We start from the raw sequence: 21,467 nt of genomic DNA, 5'->3' as shown, positions 1-21,467 counted from the left end.
CTGTGGGAACTGTTAAGCATAGCTCAAATATCTTTCTAACTGGACTTGACTTTCACAGCAGGTGACGCCGCAGATGCAGCGGAAAGACACGACTTGACTTTCACAGTAGGAGACGCCGCGGATGCAGCGGGAAGACACGACTTGACATTCACAGCAGGTACGATAGCACGGGATACAGGGTACAGGCAGCAGGAACGGGTAATACTGGGAACTGGAAAACACTGGGAGACCTTTAGTAAGACAAACTAGGATATACAACAATGCTCAGGCAAGGAACCAGTGGGCAGGGCCCCTTATTATAGTCCAGCAGCCTTTTGGGCTGATAATTGATGTTAGGCAGCTGGACGCGTACTGGCCCTTTAAGGCCGTTCACGCGAGGGCACGCGCACCCTGCGGGACACAGTCCAAGGACCCGGAAGAGATTGCCGGCGTCTCCCTGGAGGGAGCGAACGCCAAGAAGAGAGATGTCCATGGCCGGGATCGTCAAGGGGTAAGTCAGAACGACGACCCCCGGCCATAGACGTAACATGCGGGCTCTCTTTTTGATATTATATTATATATAAGGAGTACAGTCGTGTTACTTGGGGGATTTACTATGTAGAATGGTGCATGTTATTATGTTTTATTGGAATCTTAATAGGTTCAAAATACTATGTTGATCAATTTCTTAATAAATTGTTATAGCTATTGGAGTTAATTTTTTTCTGATAATTTCTCCTGCGTATTCATAGCATTAAAGAGAACTTGCCTGCGCTCCTGACATGTCTGTTTAAGCAATTACATGCATTCCCCATAAAATAACAAAGTTGGAACATCTTTTCTTAGAATTCTTCATTGTGCCGTTCTGATGTTATTGCTCCTGGAAATATACAAATAAATTGACAACTGGGTGTTTTCATCCATCTTCTCGAATGGGCGTGTTTTTACACAGTCTGACACTGTCGGCACTAGTTGTATAGTGTCAGTGTGTAGGAATATGCTTGACTAATAAGGGGAATGATAACATCCTTTTGTCAACTTATTCATTACCAAGAGGAATAACGGTGGAACAGCACAATGAAACAAAAATAAAAAATTTATTCTGAAAGTGTATAGTAATAGCATGTTCTTTGTCCAGTTTATCTGTACACCCATAAATGGATATTTGTCACTAACTTATTTGCATCTCATGATCATTTTGTAAGCCTGTGCCCTGAAATTTTCAATTGTATAAATGAACTTGGTATACTTTACATAGTCATTTCTAATGTGTGCCAGACACATAACAATGGGAATACCTAGTACACAATTTCACAAACTAAAATATCTTAGTATTTATCAAGTCATTTCAGGGTTCTCAAAACTTTCTCCTGCCAGCCATAATCAGAATTTATCATCTTTCCTGCCAGTGTGTTGTAAATTTGTATAGATTTTGTTACATTGTAAGAGCCAACTTAACAGCTAATGGTATTAAAATAAGATAATTGCCAATAAAACTGGCTTCAGGAATGCCAAATCAATGAATCAGTAAAGTAGTCTAGCAGAGGATGTCATGAACTTCTCATACCCAGACCTTGCATTGCTATTTGCTATGTAGTGTAGTTTTCCCACTTTAGATAATTATCTCAGATTGATGATGGTGGTGATGTACCATAAAAGCCTCAAAATGTTCAGGACCATCAGTTTTATATTTCGTAGTCTCATTGGTTTAGAACATACATACAGCATGTCATGATATGCAGGCCTGATGCTGCAGACTACTCTGCCACAATCCAGATTGTGTCTATACCATTTTAATTCGTAATTTTACCTCATAATTTGAACATCATTATGTTGTCATTTGCCTTTTCAGGCGAAGGGCTCAACTTTTTTTAATGGTGCACCCCTGCCTCCATCTTTTCTAGGGCCCTTAAGGACACCAGAGGCTTCCTAATGTTTTCCCTTCAACTCTCCCCATTTTGGCAGGGAATACAAAAGTCATAAATGTCCAATAGCAGTAAAGAAACACTCCATGAACTGGTCCTACCACCTTGCCCCCCCCCCCCCCCCCCAGTGGAACTTTTATGTTATAAACTGACATAAATGCTGAGATAGATGCAGACCAAACCATTATTATTTCAAGTCCAATTAGATTCCGTATTTTGGTCTGTATTCCACTACGGGTATGCACATGGGGCTTTAATCTGTAGCACAATAAGGCTATAAAGTTACACAAAGTTTTGCATGTACATCCACCATATATGTCTGTATATGTCTAACATGACAATAGGTCTGTAGCCAGACATATGCCAAAAGGAGAAAGGAAAATATTGATCCAGCGCTTGAGGATTCCTACCAGTTTTTCCTATATATGCCAAAAGGGTTTACTTTTTTCATATGTATAGCAGGTATATGTTGGTATACAGTTGGCTCAAATATATTTAAAAAGTCAGTCAACTGCGCTTTTCAATACAACTGTATGGAAAAAGAAAACTTGAGGTATACTTTGAAAAAAAAAAAGAGGATTCAATGGCTGATGTATGCAACTGCATTAACATGCAGCTGCAAAAAGTATAGGCATATGTTTAGCGGACTGCTTCCAATAGTCCCGCTAATGTTATTGCCGAACATCTCAAAAAGGGAGAAGCAAAGAGCAGAGGTCTGTATGTATGTATGTATGTATGTATATAAACATAAACATACATTTTAACGGGATTAGCTCATGGGATCGCCGTCTCATCGATATGGGTACAAAGGAAAATCCTAGACTGTCTGGCCATTAACTACACATAAAAGGTACTAACTCAAGAGAGCAGAGCCCAGTGCTAAGGATCTCTAACAAAAATGCAACAGTTGCTTTGATATTATCAGCTTTGTTCCAGGAGCATAGAACTATCAGCTTGTGTACTCTTTGCCTTAAGGCCTTATTATACGAACGTATATTAGGCCCGTGATAAGCGCGTGAAAATCACGCGCGTCGCACGGACCTGTGTTAGTCAATGGGGCCGTTCGGACAGTCCGTGATTTTCACGCAGCGTATGTCAATGGGTGTGTGAAAATCACGAACGGCACATGGAAGCACTACCGTGTGCTATGCGTTTTTCACGCAACACTTGCTAATTTCATGTAAATTAGTAAGAAAACTTGTAGAAACAGGCACAAACCAGGAAGTGCTTTTGAAGGTGTTTGGGCCATTGAGACTTTCAAAGAGACAATTGCAGCCATGCCTTCGGCATTTGATGTTGAAAACCTGATCTGCCTTGTGCAAGAGAGGCCCGAATTGTGGGACACTCGCTGTGAAGCGTACCATGACCGGAGTCAAAAAGATGTGGCGTGGGACCATATTGCACAGACGCTGTTCATCCAGCAATGGGACAAAGGCAGCACACGAGAAAGGGAAAAAATTGGTAAGTGCATTTGTTTATAGATGTCATATAACACTGTTTCTACAGTGTCTCCCAGTGCTAACAATTCCCAAATGGCAAATGTATAGTGTGTGTCACTGTATAATTAGCTTGTGTAAGGTATGCCGCTGTGTAACCATATTGTAATGTTTTGAAGGGTATATTTGTGTGTTGGCAAGTAATTATTGACCTATTTATTTGTTTCACCTCGTTCAGTTGATGATGTGAAGACACGCTGGCGAAGTACCTGTGATCAATTTCACCACGAGTATGGGGCCAGAGGCAAAAGCGGAGATGGGGCATAAAAAAAAGAAAGTACATGTATACGAAACAATTGATGTTTTTAAAAGACATCTTGGAGATGAGACCGTAAGTTATAATTGTGTAGCTTGGACAAATGACTGTTTTTGCATGTCATACAGTAAAATGACGTTGTTTGTCCTTGATGAAATCGTAAAAAATAATTATACATTTCCATTCTAGAACCAGTGACAATCTGGCAGACTCGGAAGAGGAGCTTGCCCAGGAAGAGCCGCTGGCAATTGACAACACCGACAGGTGACGAACCGGTCGCACATTCTTCATCACAGCCACATGTGGCACCGGAGGAAAATAAGCCTAGGCAACCAACAGCCAGGAGGAGGTGGAGAGACATTCCAAGGGCAGGTAGCCAAGTCGACTCCCGGGTTCTGGAATACTTGCGGCGCTGCGCAGAGGAGGACGGCTGCAGCGCATTTGGCCACACCATTGCCACCATTGTACCAGAAAACTGGCTGATGCAGGTCCAGGCGGCCATTATTACTCTTATCGAGAGTGCAACTCTATCCAACAATCCACGCCGCTGCTTAAACGCTATCGAGCAGTGGCGTGGATTACCTGAGAATACTATAGTGTACAGTGCACTAACCCATGGTCCTTCCCATCCTGGCACCCCCACTGCACGCCACCATCCCTACAGGCCAATGTCCTCCAGAATGTCTCCTGGTCCTTTTGCGTCTCGGGACAGACAATTCCAGGCCTACACAAGACCAGTTGAGAGCTATCCGCGCCCTGCAAGCCATATCTACCACACGCAGCATCAGCACCACTATGCTGTTGATGAACATACAAAGCGGGCCCGTGGACAGCATAGTGGTGCTGAAATGTACAGCTCGGCATCCCCGCCACAGCATTACCAGGACTTGAAAATTGGACATTGTGTGCACCTTGTTCGTTGCAATTTCTCCTTCTGTGTGGGACATTATTGTTTGCATCACGTTGATGTTACTGTTTTCGTTTGCGTAATACATTTTATTACTTCTGGTTTATTGGTACCATAATATAAAGTTATGTTTCGTTGGTGCCAATGAGTGTGTGTCTTATTTTTAATCCTGCTGGTTCTAAATGTTTTGCAATCATGTTGTTTTTAATCCTGCTGGTTCAAAATGTTTTGCAATCATGTTGTTGTTTAAGGTTTACACTGCACAACGGATTACACTGCACAACATTGTTGGCCAACATCATTGAGGTATTAGTTGATCTGTTGGTGTTTGCCTTTATTCCAAAGACATTTCAATCAGGCCGTGCAGTGCTATAATATTTCAAGCACAAAGGACAGTTATCATTGTATTTGAAAACATTTCTTTCGCCAATGTTTAACAAATACAATGGACTGTTTGGCTGCAAAATACAATGTCTAAACACCAAAAGATATAAGCTCACAACCCACGTCAAGGGTCCTCATGTATTGCGAGTCCCTACACTACAACCCCACTCAAAAAAAATTATTTTGTATTACAAATGACATATTTTTCCCCCACAAATAACTGTGCCACCCTTAAATCTATTCGTGCTGCCATGGTACTGCTCCAGCAGGGCTCTCAAAATATTCAGCAAATATTTTGCGCACCCGGAGTCCAGATGTTTGTGCCCTCCCTTGTGGAGTTGGCCGCACAATGGCTGGTGTGCAAGCATTCGTTTCGATATATTCAGCATCAAAACTTGCATCATGTATGTGTGTAAAATTATGCAAAACTACACAGGCTTGTATGACACGTGTAACATTATGTGGCGTCATTTGCATGGTTGTGAGAAATACCCTCCACTTGTTGGACATAATGCCAAAAGCACATTCCACACATCTTCGCGCTCTGCTTAGCCGGTAATTGAAGATGCGCCTTCGCACATCCAAGCCCCATCTAGAAAATGGACGCATTACATGGCTTGTCAGGCCAAAACCCTCATCTGCCACGATTACATATGGAACCGGTGGTCCGCTTGAGCCAGGGATGATGGTAGGTTCAGGCACAGCAAGTTAATTGGTCATAAGCCGTTGTCCCATTCTGGATGCCCTAAATATGCGTGCATCAGCACAGCTTCCATACGACCCAATATCTACTATTGTAAAACAATAATTACTGTCCGCCAAGGCCAACAAGACGATGGAAAAATAGTGCTTGTAATTAAAGTATCTTGAGCCGGAGTGGGGGGGCTTCTTCACACGAATGTGCTTCCCGTCTAGTGCACCAATACAATGAGGAAATTGGTAGTAGATGGGAGATCACCTATCGCACAATATTTGTGTGAGAGGTAGACCACAATGGTGTACACCACCTAGGTAAGTATATAGTAATGAGGATAGGGGAAGAGATTGGGACAAGTTATGGTCAATTAATAAATAACTTTTATTGGTTTATTAAAATTGAACAAATATTATAATACTTACCTAGATGGTGTACACCATTGTGGTCTACCTCTCACACAAATATTGTGCGATAGGTGATCTCCCTTCTACTACCTATATATTCTTGTGTACTGCTTGGACACTTTCTAGTCACCTTGTCCACATTTCAAATCTATAGACACCATGGCCTTGACTAGAATCACAGATCAACTTAAACATAGACAGATACGTCAAAAAGAGGATGTCAATAGTGTCTTTTCTGGTAGCCAAGATAGTAACCATGAGACACAACTAGTGGAACTACATATGGATGATCTCATTAAGAAATTCAAAAATTTACAAATAAGACAGGTACAATCTACATGGACCAAATCCACCCTGGAGCAAAACTTGGAACAAGGCCTTATATCCAGGGGTCTGCGTATTCCACTCTACCCTTCGTACGAACTTTCTAAACCTGGGTTGAAAGAAAGATGGGAATCAGCCCTAACAGTGTGCTCCAAAACACTTATGGGCATCCTAATAGAGGATGAAACCCATATTTTCCATATAGTCGAAAGGGACCTTGAAGCCCTCACACCTAATCTGGAGAACCTATGAGAGCTCAACACAATTCACAGAGGTTTTCAAAAAAACAATGGACCATATTGACCTAGTATAAACAAAAATAAAAAATAGAAAGAGAAAGAAATATTCCCGAGATAAGGCAGACTACTCTAAAGGTGAGATTTATGATTGGGGCAAGAAGAAATCTCAGAGGCTTCATAGTAGTAAACAGACCAATGTGCAGAATAATATAGAATTAACGGACCCACATGAATTTTCAGATACTGGAACAGATGGCACAGATCTTTCAGACTCTGATGCAGACCCACATCACCCCCAGGGTAAATACCCTGGAAAACACAAGAATTATACTAGAAAACCAGACACCAATACTGAAGTCCCTTTTTTGCGGGACAGAGGGAGGTGGAGTTTCAGGGGCTCCCAGCAAGGGAGGGGAGGACATCAGAGAACTTACAAAAAATAAACATCAGTAAAAATGACATAGAGTTATTAATCTCTCAAAGCACGTACCCACTACTTCTCAGATTTCAGTTCTGAAAAAATGTTTCAACTTCTGCCTAACCACCAAACTGAATAAATTTACTGTGATAAAAGACCTTCACTTATTCGGCCGCAAATTGTTCTATCAGAAACTGTACAACAAACAAATTATTGCTCCACGTGGTGATCAGGTGAATACTTTGAATTTGGATTCACTTTCAGAATCAGAACTCAATACACTGGGAGACTTGGAGGAACTACTCCTCGAGAACTCCCCTTTGAATGAAGATAACGATTCTGGCTCCTCAACAATTCGTTATAATAAAACCAAAATCAAATCCAAAACCTCTGTTATGCTTTCATTAGATAGTTGCCTGCCAATTAAAGTCTTTATTGACCAGGTGTCACAGGACCTACTATCATTAACTGGCCTACGGCCATTTAACAATCTTAGCCCAGATGAGGAGCGAGCCCTTCATGAAATGAGAAAATGGGATGATGTCGTCTTCAAAAATTCTGGCAAAGGGGGAAATGTTGTTATATGGTCCAAAGAAAAGTACCTGCAGGAGGCGAAGAAACAATTAATGGATAAAACCTGCTACCGTCCACTATGGGGTGACCCTACAGCACAATTCCTAAAAGATTACAATGATATGATTCAAGATGGTTTTGAAGGGGGGGCAATTATAGCCAAAGAGAGGGATTTTTTGAAGATACAGGACCCAAGAATTGCAACATTTTATCTTCTCCCAAAAGTGCACAAGAATTCCACTAACCCCCCAGGGAGGCCAATAGTCTCTGGTGTGGGAAACCTGACAGAGAAATGTAACCATTGGCTTGATGAGGAATTGCGCAAACTAGTATACCAGCTGCCCTCCCACACCACGGACACTATGCAAATCCTTAAAGATCTGGATGGTAGCTCCCTGAAGTAGAACGAATGGCTAATTATATGTGCTGTAGAGTCTCTCTACACCAGTATTGATCACAAGATAGGTTACACAGCGGTGGAATTTTTTCTATTGAGAAAAGAAAATTATAATCTAACTCGTAGACATTTCATTCTACGCACACTCAAATTCATCCTCAAGCATAATTACTTTCTGTTCGATGGCAGGTTTTACCTTCAAATACGTGGCACGGCAATGGGAGCGGCAGTGGCACCCACCTTTGCCAATCTCTATCTGGGCTGGTGGTAAGAATTATGTGTTTTTTGCCCAGAAATGCACCAATTCACCTCTAAGATCAACATCTGGCGTCGCTATATAGACAATATTCTGTTCATTTGGAATGGCCCTTCTATAGAACTTGACTTTGGCATATAATCAGCATTCAATTTCTAGATGTGAGATTTTTCACAAATGAACACGGTACAATTGAAACGGATTTTTTTCGTAAGGAAACAGCTACTAATAGCCTATTAGACACGACCGGTGCACATTCAGCAAATAATATCAAAGGAATCCCAAAGGGTGAGTTTTTGCGTCTTAGACGTAATTGTTCCACTTTTCAATTATTCAATTATTCAAAACCCGGGCAGCAGATCTGAAAAGCAGATTATCAGCGAGGAACTACACCAAAAGAAATATCAAAAAAGATTACAATTGGGCTTTAAGAACCGACCGTGAGACTCTGCTGACTTCAAAAACAAAAGTCCATACAGGACCAATACATCCGCGATTCATCACGGATTTTCATGAAAATTGGGACGAAATGAACCTCATCTTGAATCGCCACTGGAAGATTCTACTCAGTGACCCAGTCCTGAACAATCTCCTGGGTGAAAGTGTTTCCTTAAGATTAGAGATGAGCGAAGTTATGAAAAGTTCGGTTCGGCTAGTTCGCCGAATTTCACGAAAAAGTTCGATTCGGACCGAACTAGTTCTGACCGAACCTGTAATTTCCGTGCGCCGAGCATGGTACTGTCCAGGGTGCTGAAGAGTTAATGGGCTGCACTAACTCTTTCAGCAACCTTGACAGTACCATGCTCGGCGCACGGAAAATACAATTTTACTGTAATAAAAAAAAATAATAAATACGTTCATACTTACATTCCTCCTGTCCGGCCTCCAGCGATGACGTTTCATCCATGTCGGCGCTGCAGCCAATCACAGGCTGTAATGGCGGTCATGCACGTCACGTGACCGCCTCTGCAGCCAATCACAGGCTGCCGCAGCCTCTGCAGCCAATCACAGGCTGCCGCGGCCTCTCAGCGTCATACACTCCTCAACATCTGCACGCTCCTCTCCTGAAATATTCTGTGCTGCTGTGAACTCTGCTCTTACCATTACGTAGCTCTCAGTCTGTTACCTCTCCTCCACTCCTGTCCTCAATAACACCTTCACATGATTGGCAAGTCACCACGTAATGGTAAGAGCAGAGTTCACAGCAGCACAGAGTATTTCAGGAGATGAGCGTGCGGATCTTGTGCGTAGTGGTGACTTGCCAATCATGTGAAGGTGTTATTGAGGACAGGAGTGGAGGAGAAGTAACAGACTGAGAGCTATGTAATGGTAAGAGCAGAGTTCACAGCGGCACAGAATATTTCAGGAGAGGAGCGTGCAGATTCTGTGCTGCTGTGAACTCTGCTCTTACCATTACGTAGCTCTCAGTCTGTTACCTCTCCTCCACTCCTGTCCTCAATAACACCTTCACATGATTGGCAAGTCACCACCCCGCACAAGATCCGCACGCTCATCTCCTGAAATACTCTGTGCTGCCTTAAACTCTGTGGACAGGTCAGGATCCTGTTTCTTTTAAATGCTGCTGGGGAACCTGCTCGATCCACTATATAAGGCTGCGCCTCCATCCTCTTCTGCCCCAGTCACTTATTCCCAAGCACTGTAGCGCAGCCTTATATAGTGGATCGAGCAGGTTCCCCAGCAGCATTTAAAAGAAACAGGATCCTGACTGTCAGACAAAAAATAAACCATTTTGCCCGACTCCAATAGCCAGACATTTTAAAAATACACACAACTCAAACTGGACTATCCTGAAAGGCTGGGCCCTATGCCAAATACGCTTGGGCATCAGAAGGGGCAATCTAGACCTAGCACTTCTCAAAAAAGAGAGTGAGTGGATCTTCAACCTGAGGACAGCCAATCCTTCCGGACACAATGAAAATTTTGGGTTTGGCTGTTTCCTTTAAGCGTGGTGGGAATTTGTCCTACTGATCTGATCTAAATATCCCCACTTTTTCCTCTACCTGCATCTTACAATGTTTGCAGAGTTCTCAAGACGTACAATATGTTACTATTCTACTCTATAATTAAACATGGTACTCTACAACTGATTATCTTACCCCTTTATGCAGTTGTTTACATTGTCATCGAGAACTACATAATTCTACATATGAATTTGAATCTTCAGCCCCTGATTGGGCAATCAGGCTGTCAATCAACCATTTATAGGGCGATTCAATGGCGGCCCCCCACCCCTAGAAGATGCCAGAATGCTGGCGAAACGCGCATCAGGTGCACAGTCTTCTTTTTAAAATTACCTAGGTGCAACCTAATGGCCTCCATATACTACATGTAACCACCGCTTACCTGTAACTGAATCTGTCTTCAATATGGAGCTGTCAGCCGCTCTGCTAGTACACTAGCGAAATCCCGCGAGAACTGTGCGGAAACTCGCGGTGCCTCGCTCCAACAGCTGAGCGAGACTCAGCGCTCATCGGCTGCATGGCTGCCTGTTCCAATATTGGGACAGTTCTTTCCTGCCTTGCCGTCCTGTTTACAACCAGGGACGCTATTGCAGTATCCCACCAGGGAGAGAGCCCTCTGGGATAATTCCCGTAGGGTTGCCTCGGTTTCCATCACAAGCCAGGTGGAGTTAGCCATTTCCATGCTCTGCTAATTCAGTCAGAGCCTTTCAGGCTACACAACACCGTATGAAACTCAGTTTACAACGCACGGCTGTCCTGCATCATTATCCCAGTCATCTTACTGGGGCATCACTGCAGTGGACAGTAGGAAGTTGGTAATCAACACATCAGCCCTATATGAGAGTCACTCATATGCTGTCAAATTACTGTAGTGTGATACCACACAATATTAACCCTTCAAGATGTCCAATTGATAGTGCAGCTCAATGTATGCAGACATCAGCCTAAAATATCTTGTGGTTTAACATTACTGGCATACCATCCCAGTGGCCCGAGGGTATGTGAGGTTGGGGGTCACTCACACATACCCAATTGCACCTTAGGCATCTTAATAATATTTGTTCAATTTTAATAAACCAATAAAGTTATTTATTAATTGACCACAACTTGTCCCAATCTCTTCCCCTATCCTCATTACACTATACAATGAGGAAATTGGGTTGCATTAAAAAAATGCTTGTGAAATACTAATCCACTGTCGTGGCGTGGGCTCAGGCATCACCGTGCCCTTTAATCTCTGCCACAGCACGACACAGGTGGAGGTCACAATGTATGAAATGGTGGTCACTCCCAGAAGAAATTCAAAATGTAACGAATGGTAACTATTTCCTGTGGCCAGAAATCTACATTACGGCAAAAACACAAAAAACAAAGGACACATGTTATGTAGGGCATGACAAATTATCCTATAAGCACAATAAATATAACAGCAATACCTCAAGGTCACAATGAGTCGCTCCTCTGTGGAAATGCATGGCCGCATGTTTGTGTCCTAGTAGGTGATTCCTGTACGAATCTCCTTAAGCAACAGATCAAAGGTGGCCACAGACATGCGGCAAAAGGATCTAAATTTCTCAGGGTGACGCCGGAGGTCATCATAGAGGGTATGAATGTGCTCTTTGGAGGTGCGTTGGGACACAAGAGGATGAACCCAAAGCCTCCTTCTTCTCCGCGGTTCGTCCTCTAGCATGGGACGGCGGTCACCAAATCTCTGTGAAATCCGGCACGCTAACATTACACGGGCCAGCGAGGTATACGCCATGTTTTGCCATATAATACAAGAAGGCAGGAAACTCTGTCGACTCCACAAACTATTACCAAGCTGCAAAAGGCTGATAACATGTGCGCAGAGCAAGCATGCGTCGGTCAAGGGAGCCTTTTTGAAGGGTTGGCTCTCCAAAACACAGCCTTCCGTTTTTCTCACGGACGTTAAAAACGCATGCCATACGCGCATAAAAAACGCTGACATGCAGCATATACTGATTCCGCACTGAACTGCAACGCGCGCAAAACTCAGCGCAATACGCACGCGTTCGTGTGAATAAGGCCTTAAAGCACACCTCAGCTTTGCAGGTAATTAGTCACAATCATTCCAAATACATGAAGTGGCTAAATGGAGTAGAAACCCACCCAACTTTTTAGATAAAACCCTTGAGCAAGAAAACACACCTTCTTTCCTTGCCACAAAAACTTCCTGTATGCTTTTAAAAATGTATAAGACAGGAACGTGGGTGAAATGTACACTCCTTCAAACAGTTTTCCGCTGGTCTTGCCACATTTCACCCCCCCCCCACTCTGATTCATCCTTGGGGCAGAATATTTTGCCCCTAAACAGTAGACCCTAGGGCATCTTCATTTCCAAGAGGCGTCTGTTCACACAATAAACTCTATTTGATCATGGTGCGTGATTTAGGGCAAAGCCCGCCGCGGACAGTCACCAGCATTTGTGGGCCGTGCTCCCATTATAAAGTATGGGAGGACTGTCCGTAAAATCAAACAATAGGAAATGTCCTATTTATACAGATGCTTTCTACGGCCCGGACACATTCCCGTAAATATACGGGAAGGTGTCAGTGGGCCATAGCAATGAATGGATCAGTATTTTGATCCGCAATTACGGTCCGTAATTGTCGATCAAAATTACGGTTGTTTGCATGGGGCCTAAATCATTACCATTTGTAGAGGTCAGTTAAAGGAACAGCAATGCTGGCATATTTTCAATAAACTACAGTATCTGTAACCGGTTAAGACCAGGAATGCCCATTTAAAATGGCCTCAATATGGGTTTATTTGAGGCTTGATAACACCTCTTCCAATTGTGTACACTAAATATTCCCCCTTTTCCTGTGCAATGGCATATTTTTAGGATTTACCGTAAGACCTACTTCTCTAATATAGTTCAGGACTGCTTGAACCCTGAGTAGATGACTCAACCAATCTGGACTATGTATGATAACATTATCCAGATAGGCAGCAGCATTTCAATGTGGCCTTAAAAGGCTATGTAAACCTTTGAAAGGCAAAAAAGGCATAAAAAATGTCAATCAGTGTGATTGGTGCAACTTTATAAATAGATTCCAGGCAAAAAAGCGCAAAAATTTGATCATTGAGCAGTGGAAAAATGGTAGGGGCAGGAGTGGGCCCAGGGAGGATAGAACCCTGACAAGGGTACAGGCTCTGTGGAGGGGCAGTGGGTAGACAGGTGGGCAGGAAGGAGAACAACATAAATATAAGCATTGCACTGAAGCTGCTGCTATTACACATCAGAGTCACTCCCCAAGTTGAAGTGCAGGCTGCTGCTTCTGGCCCCTGCAGACTCTACCATCTTCCACTGCTGCGACACACCTTGACCTCTTCTTGACCTCCTCCACACTTGTCGCACACATGTCACCTGCGTAGACACCAGATACAAAATTAATTCATAACCCTGACCAGGCCCCTAAATTAATTTACACCCTGCAATCAGATCCCCAGTCTCCCGACCAGACCACTGAATTAGTTCTAACTCCCAACCAGACCCCAAAATTAATTTACATCCTCAATCAGTCCCCTACATTAATTCAGCCCCCCCCAACCAGACCCCTAAATTAATTTACACCCCAATCAGACACCTACATTATTTCAGACCCTGACTGGACTGCTAAATAATTTTTCTCCCCAATCAGACCGCTACAATTATTCAGACCCCTAAATTAAATTACAGTGCAATCAGACCCCTAGGTTAATCCAGACCCCCAAACAGACCACTAAATTAATTTACACCACAATCAAACCCGTACATTAATTCAGACCCCAGACCAGACCCCTAAATTAATTCAGAATCCCAACCTGACCCAAAAATTCAGACCCCAGAGTCCTAATTTAATTTAAACTCCTAATCAGATCCCTAAATTAATTTACACCCCAGACCAGACACCCCAAAATAATTCAGATGCCTATATATTTACCGTTCCGAGGTCCTTCTTCCTCCACTTCAGTCTCTCGACGACTCCTCTTTTTCTCAGGTGCCTCTTCTTCCCGGACAACGTAGCCCTGCTTCACAAGCCTGGCCAATAAAAGAAACAGGGGCCTGGCCAAAATAAAGAAACAGGGGCTCGCACGCCTGCCCACCCGCCGGCTCGTCCGCCCGCCATAAGGCACGCCTGCACTGTCCATCGCCACCACCCATAGTTAATTTGGAGAACGGAACGGGTCTCATGATATTTCTGGGCCGTTCCCTTGTCCTAACTAATGCTGGGCTCTTCTTCACAGGACTGACGCTGCAAAGGCACAAATAACGTTATTATGTCACGCATAACGTCATGAAGCTAACCAGCATCAGTTCTGTGAAGAGCCCAGAGTTAGTTAGGAGACGGGAACGGGCCCTGCAGTATAATAGGGCCCCTTGCCTTTCTGTTTTTGGCCAGGCCCCTGACAGGAGTACCACCGGTACTGCCCTGATAGCGGCCCTGGGTAGAGGTGGAGATGGAGTAATGGTGAGGGAAATATTTTTAAGGCACACCCTGGGTCCTCTGACACCTGTGGATGAACGTTTGAACAGTAGAGTGTACCTAAGCATTGTGGCCGACTAAGTTTATCTCTTCCTGCAGCTGTTTGCCCTATGGCAGAAGGACACTACAGAGGCAACTGGGAGAAGATATCCTATGCGCATGGGCCAATATTCCTGGAGAATAATTTCAAGACCTGGTAGAATCTATGCCACGATTAATTGCTGTGGTTCTGAAGGCCAAAGGAGGTCCAACGCGCAACTACATGGGTGTATCTATTAAAGTGGCCATTCAGTGTATATAATATAACAGAATGAAAAACTGAAGAAATATGAAAACTTTTTAATAATTCTGGCTTGGTCAAAAGAAATGACAATAACTTTTATACATATCTTGGAAAAGTGAAACCTGGAAATTGTAAAGTAGAATCGATTGAACGTAGAGCAGATTGATGCAACAAAATTTCACAATCTATGATCGTTGTGTGGAAAATAAAAAATAGGATTTGTCATTGCACCTGAGCGTCTACATGTAGCATCTGAGAGTAAATTATTATATGCACCACAGGGTTTAACCACCTCATATCAATATTGTTAAGCGTATGTATTTTTGCAATGCAATGAAAAATTGACTTCACATTTAAAAAAAAGATTCTTTTTTTATTGGCTTCCATATTGATATTGAGTGTGGTGACCCCTGCGAAAAATCAATATTTACCTTTTTGTCTTTGAAAGGCTATGTTCACACGGAGTATTTTGGGGGAGGAATATCTGCCTCAAAATTCCGTTTGGAACTTTGAGGCAGATATTCCTCTCCCTGCACGCCGATTTTCGCGGCAATTATCGCGCCGTTTTTCGCCCGCGGCCATTGAGCGCCGCGGGCATAAAACAGCGAGATATACGCTTTCTCCTGCCTCCCATTGAAGTCAATGGGAGGTCGGAGGCGGAAGCGCCCGAAGATAGGGCATGTCGCTTCTTTTTCCCGCGAGGCAGTTTTACTGCTCGCGGGAAAAAGACGCCGACGCCTCCCATTGAAATCAATGGGAGGCGTTCTCGGGCCGTTTCTGCCGAGTTTTGCGACGCGGTTTCCGCGTCAAAAAACTCGGCAAAATACCCCGTGTGAACATAGCCAAAGAGAGGATTTTAAAATATATGCTGCTCCAGAAAAATGACTCATCTTCACATTCCAACTATTATACAATTATTATACAATTGCTCTTGGATGTGAAATGGATCCTAAAAATATTGCTCAATACTCATTGAAATTGTCTATGGCCAAAGTATGCATTACCTACGGCTTTGATAGTAGATGTCATGATTTGTGACTTTTTTTTTGTAAATTCATTTCTAGTATTATTCTATTTTATTTAAATGGACACTAACTTTTCAAACAACTTATTCTGATATAATAGTATGCTTGATATAAAACAACTAAAATGCAGTTGTTTTATCCATGCAAATTCTGTATGAAGTTACTGCCACTAGGTGTCTCCCTTTCTGTAATCTGCTGCCCATCCCATTGTCAAACCGACCCTGGTTACAGAGCAAAAGAGACACCTGCAGTAGGTGGTGGTGTGTCTCTTCACAGGTGGGCTGCCTGGCTATAACTGTCTATGGAAAGGGTAGGGGGGAGTAGGAGGAGGGAGCAGGGTGTGAATAAGTATATGGAGGAGGAAGAGGTGAACAGTGGGAGAAGAGAGAAACACACAGACAATCCTGCAGGCCGCTGGTAAGATGTAAATCTTACGCCAGTGCTAGATTCACAGCTTCACTGCGCAGTACTGATGTATAATCTCCTCCATGCCGCTGCTTCTATATATGTAATAGAAAGAGATAGGGAGCAGGATTCTTCTCTTCTCTATGTCCAGTGCATCGAAAACATGATAGCAGTTAGGCACTGCCTACTATCTCAGAGACACCTGAGAATTAGGGATAGATCATGCACAGAGGAAAATCACTAAATAATACAAAAAATGTATACCTCCCAACCGTCCCGGATTCAGCGGGACAGTCCCGGATTCCGAGTGTTGTCTCACTGTCCCAGGCAGCCGGTGGTATGTCCCGGTGTCAACTGTATCTGCGTCCTCAGGATGCAGATACAGTTGAACCCAATGCTGAAGCAGGAAACCGTCAGCTCCCTGCTTCAGCATTAGTACAGAGAAGAGGAGCAGAGGGAGCTCCTTCACTTGTCAAGGACTCCCCGGACATAGCGCTATTTTAAGCTGTGAGCCCTGGGAAGCCCTTGAAGTAACTGCCCAATGGCGCTATCTACAGGGAGTAGCACTATCTACAGGGGGTGGCACTATCTGCATGGGCACCGTGGCACTATATAGGGGCACTATCTACAGGGGACACTGTGGCGCTATACATGGGCATTGTGTGTAGCACTATCTACATGGGCACTGGCACTAGGGGCAGCTAAGGGGGCATTATATTGTATGGGGCAGCTAAGATGGCATTATACTGTATGGGTGCAGCTTTGGGGGCATTATACTGTATAAGGGCAGCTATGGTGGCATTATACTGTATGGGGGTAGCTATGAGTTCATTATTCTGTATTGGGCAGCTTATGTGGCATTATACTGCATGGGGCATCTTTGTGGGCATTATACTGTATGTGTGCATCTATGGGGGCATTATACTGTATGATGGCAGCTATGGTAAAATTATAATGTTTGGTGACAGCTAGAGGGCATTACACTGTGTGGGGGCAGCTATTTGACATTATACTGTGTGGAGGCACTGTCAGAACATGATACTGTGTGGGCTGAACCGGGTGTGTATAGGCGGGAAATGGGTGGGATTAGAGACATGGCTTAAAAGGAAAAAAGTTTACCCATCTTTGCGATACTTGAAAATTTGGAGGTATGCATGCAAGTCATATAATAGCCAAAACTAGTGGTATTCCTCATGTACACAGATTTTACAGCTTCTTCTCAAAAGTCCCCATGAAAGGTTAGGTACTCTTTAAACAAATGTATTTACAGATCTCATGAACACAGATAAATGTATCACATACATCTTAAAATGGACCAGTCACTAACTTAGTATCCGTTTATAATATATTCCCTCGTGGGCATTCGGGTATATTTCATTGTTTACTTTCTCTTTGTGCTTTTTTTGCAATAACTTTGAATCTCAAGTGCATGAGTTTAAAGGTTAACTTGTGCCTAAATCTAAGCAAGGGTGGGATTCCCCCAATAGGTGCCTTATTTTTCAGTAAGCACAGTATGTGGCACTATAATATTCAGGGGGCACAGTGTGGTGGTATTATATGAAGGGGCACAGTTTACAGCACTATTTTCAGGAGGCACAGTATGTGGTGGTATTATATTCTGGGGCACAGTGTGTGACACTATTATTTTCAGTGAGCACAGTGTATGGTACTGTTATATTCAGGGGGCTCAGTGTGTGGCACTATGAGGAGTTTGTTTTACTATAGAGTGTAAAGATGAGTGAAAAGTGAGGAGCGTGGATGTATGTACAGCAAACCCTGCATCACCAGTCAGAGACCTTTGCTGGATGGAGAAGAAAATAAAGAGAACGACTTCAATCAGAGAAGGCATCACCTGTGAGTCATTGGATGTCATTATTTATTCTCTCAATTTATCTGTACAGGGGGTTTTCCCTTAATCATTATTTCTCAACTATCCACAGGATAGATGATAAATATCCGATGGGGGTCCTACCTCTGGGACCCCCACCAATCACGAGAACGGGCTTACCATGCTGTTCCTGGGATCCCCATAGGAATGGTGCAGTAGTGCGCACACTCGACCATCGATTCATTGATTTCTATGGGGCTCCCGAGCGCTATCTTCCTCAGCACCATAGAAATTAATGGAGTGGAGGCCATACATGCGCACTACCGCTCTATTCCCGTGGGGCTACCAGGAATGGCAAGCTAAGCCCGTTCTCGTGATAGTGGGGGTCCCAGCAATTGGACCCCCAACGATCAGATATGTATCACCTATCCTGTGGATGTGCAATGAATATTGATTATGGGAAAACCCCTTAAATTCCATTACATTAATACATTATATATTTGGAATATTTTAATAGTTTTTAATATTAGTTTAGGAATAATTTTCTGCTACTACCGCTAAACCGCATGCACCTTGCGATGCAGAAATTTAGTCACATAAATAAGGAACCTGTTAAAAATTGCAACCCCATCCTTGAATCTAAGTCTGAAGACTGCAGCTGCAGTATGGGCTTATGATCATAGTGTAGCTCAGCAGAGTATGTAAAGTCACATGATTGGTCAATCAGCTGCTAAATCCTGTATTCTAAAAGGGCTGGACAAGGTTGGAACCCCTAATGAAAAAGATTCAGGACAGCTACAGTGTAAGTTGCTGGAAGAAAATCACACTCACATAGTGCGGAATATATTCACCATATGATTAACTATAATCTTTAACTATAGATAATCATCCATGTGATATTCATGTGAGAGCAAATAGAATTAAATAGAATGAAAAACTGGCAGGCCTAACATAAATTAGAGCAATGCAGGGGCGTAGCTAGGGGGGGCAGGCGGGGCGTAGCTAGGGGGGGGCAGGCGGGGCGCTACTAAGAGAGAAGGTAGAGGGAGCGACAGGCCAGGTGCACAGGGCCACATCTATCATGAGGCAGGATGAGCTGCTGGTCTCTGGCGACAGCCTTCAGCATTGTGTGGGGGCGGCAAAAGAGAGGCCACCCACACGCTGTAAGCATTGGACCAGTGTGCTGGTTAAAACCTCACTTGCTGCATCACGCAGGACTTCTTTCTCCGCCCTGCATGTCCCAGTCTCTGCTCCAGCTGATCTATCATTAGCTGTCAGCAGTCGGGACGAGCAGGGGGGAAGGGGAGGAAGTCTGCAGAGACAGGACAGGCAGAAAGCAGGTCAGGGGAGTTCACATCAGGCTCTCATTCTGTCACATCGGCTGAAGCACTGATAACAGAGCCTGGCGTGCACTCTGCCCGACCTTCTCTCGGGGCAGCACTGTATCGGCAGGCTGTCTTCCCGTCCTCCTCCTCCTGACTACTGAACTCCAGGCAACCATCACTGCTGACCTATGAAGAGGCTCCAACTACTGAACCAGACTGTCTGCATGTGAAAAGTCTAGCTACCTACAAAAGGTAAGTGTATATGTGTGTGTATTCTGTCTGTATCCTATCTATCTATCTATCTATCTATCTATCTATCTATCTATCTATCTATCTATCTATCTATCTGCATTTATTCAATAAAATTGGAACCAGATTCCATTTTAAACCTATCATTGGAATATCCTATATATTTTTGCGCTGGATCTCATCCACTTCTTTTGCTACACTCATATATATCTATCTCATATCTCCCTGTCTAAATCTGCAACAAATGTCAAGTCCCAAAAAAATATTGCAGTATTTTTTCATAGTTTAAAAAAAAAGACTATACTCGCCTCCCTGGTGGTCCTGTGGCAACGTGTCCCTGGTACTCTGGATTGTCTCTGTACAGCTGGGTTCCTGTAATGATGTTTCATCACATTTAACTGCTGCAACCTATCACAGGATCCCAGCTGTACAGAGACCATCCAGAGGACCAGGGACATGTTGCCACAGGAGCACCAGGGAGGCGAGTATAGTCTTTTTTTTTTTTTTATCTCCTCTGGTTTCCACAGCACGATTTGGTGCGAATTTCCCTGCAAATTCTGGGATGGATTTGCTGCAGAATTTTTTGCTATGGCGGCATTATACTGTATGGGGAAGCAATAGGGGCATTATACTGTATGGGGCAGCTGTAGGGGCATTCTACTGTATGGAGGCATCTATAGGGCATTATACTGTATGGGGGCAGCCTTGGGCGCATTAAGCTGTATTGGGCATTATACTGTATGGGGGCATTATGCTGTATGGGGGAATTTGATTTGGCATTATACTTCATGGGGGCATCAGTGTGGGCATTGTACTGTATAGGGGCATATGTGTGGGAATTATACTGCATAGGAGAATTTGTGTGGGCATTATACTGTATAGGTGCATCTATGGGGGCATTATGCTGTATGGTGACAGCTATGGGGCTTTATACTTTATGGGGGCATTATACTGTGTGGAGGCAGCTAGAGGGCATTATACTGTGTTGCTATGCGCGCCTCATTGGTTCTCCCTCTTTGTGATACTTGAAAGTTGGGAGGTATAGATGACACTTTTCCCGGGGATTCCACTCCTGGAGAAGCCCCTGAGTTCACTATCCATATATAGATAGTCACATCAAGGGCACCTCTAGGAAGCCCCAATGGAGCTATATACAGGGAGGGGGGGGGGTGTAGTGCTATCTACAGGAGGGTGTGTGGCACTATCTACAGGGGGGTGTGTGGCACTATGTACAAGGGGAGGTGTGGCACTTTCTGAAGGGGTGTTGTGTGGCACTATCTACAAGGGGAGGTGTGTGGGACTATCTACAGGGGGCTGTTCATTATGTCACCATATAGTCTCATTAGCCTCAGATATACAATCTGGTTAGTCCGGCACTGACCTCTTTATTTATTTTCTTTTAATTAATTGTCATGTTAACTACTTTATATAACTATATTGCTTGTAAAATGTACAAGTGGTTTTATGCTCGAAAAAAAGTGGAAAAACAAATTACATCTCATTGATTGGTAGAGAAAGCAAATATGACGAGGGAGAAGAAGAAGTCGGGAAAGTGGTTTGGGGGGGGCGCCAAACTGAAGCTTTGCCCCGGGTGCTGGAGAACCCAGCTACGCCTCTGGAGCAAT

The sequence above is a fragment of the Rhinoderma darwinii genome, chromosome 3, assembly GCF_050947455.1.
Source record: "Rhinoderma darwinii isolate aRhiDar2 chromosome 3, aRhiDar2.hap1, whole genome shotgun sequence".
In the NCBI taxonomy this organism is placed as follows: domain Eukaryota; kingdom Metazoa; phylum Chordata; class Amphibia; order Anura; family Rhinodermatidae; genus Rhinoderma; species Rhinoderma darwinii.
This window is presented reverse-complemented; position numbering follows the sequence as displayed.